This window comes from Rhinoraja longicauda, chromosome 28 (genome assembly GCF_053455715.1).
Source record: "Rhinoraja longicauda isolate Sanriku21f chromosome 28, sRhiLon1.1, whole genome shotgun sequence".
Classification (NCBI taxonomy): domain Eukaryota; kingdom Metazoa; phylum Chordata; class Chondrichthyes; order Rajiformes; family Arhynchobatidae; genus Rhinoraja; species Rhinoraja longicauda.
The window spans coordinates 15,499,640-15,500,545 of NC_135980.1; positions in this window are offsets into that span (position 1 = coordinate 15,499,640).

A 906-nucleotide genomic window follows, 5' to 3' on the forward strand; every position below is an offset into this window, starting at 1 on the left:
CCTCATCATAATGACAAATGGTCACAGCCGGATGAGTCGTCCGTCCATTTCCCTCCACACATGATTCCTGACCCGCTGAGTTCCTCTCGCACTTTGTTTTCTTGCTCAAGATTTCGGTAACAGCACCATGAAAACTGGCTGCAAACAGAGAATGACTGATTGCAGAGTTCGTTGACTGGGGTGTAAATTAAGAGAACATTCAAAAGATTGAGGCAGCATCCTCTTGCACTCTTGTGAAACCATTGATGACATCGCTGGCATTGCACAGACAGCGTTGGAATTCCCAGAAAGTGACCGGGTTGTTTGCAGACTCGTTCTAGCCCATGCTCGGGTTCGGTCCAAGGCTTCCCAGCTCCGCTTCACGGGCACGGTTTCAGCCAAGCACCGGGTTGGTGTCGGTGACCTACTTGGTTTAAGAGCCGGACGATCGCTCTCCATCGGATACAACAAGAGTCGAGGAAGCGGAGAACTCGGGCGCGAAGGGAATAACTTTTTCAGCCGGTGAGAGGGGAGAAATCAGGAGGGGCAGAGAAAGAGAGAGAAAGAAAGAGACGATCGTGGGACTTGAGCGGGACTGAGGACGGATCGAGGGGGTTGAGAGGGATCGGGGGAGAGAGGGATCGGGTAAAAGAGGAATCGAGAAAGAGACGGACGCGGGAGAGAGAGGGGACCTGGTGAGTGGGGGAACAGCGGTGGAGAGGGTGATTTGCGGGAGAGGGGGGTGTGGGAGAAGGGGACCGGGGACGGGGGACAGGGAGGCAGTTCCAACAGTAAGGGGCGGGAGGTCATTTTCCTGGGGGCCAGGGCGCACAGAGCGACCCCGACACTCGCTGGTGCTCCCAGTCGCCAACCTTCAGCCGCTGCCTGCCGGCGGAGAGTTGACGGGACAGAGAGAGGGGCGAGCAG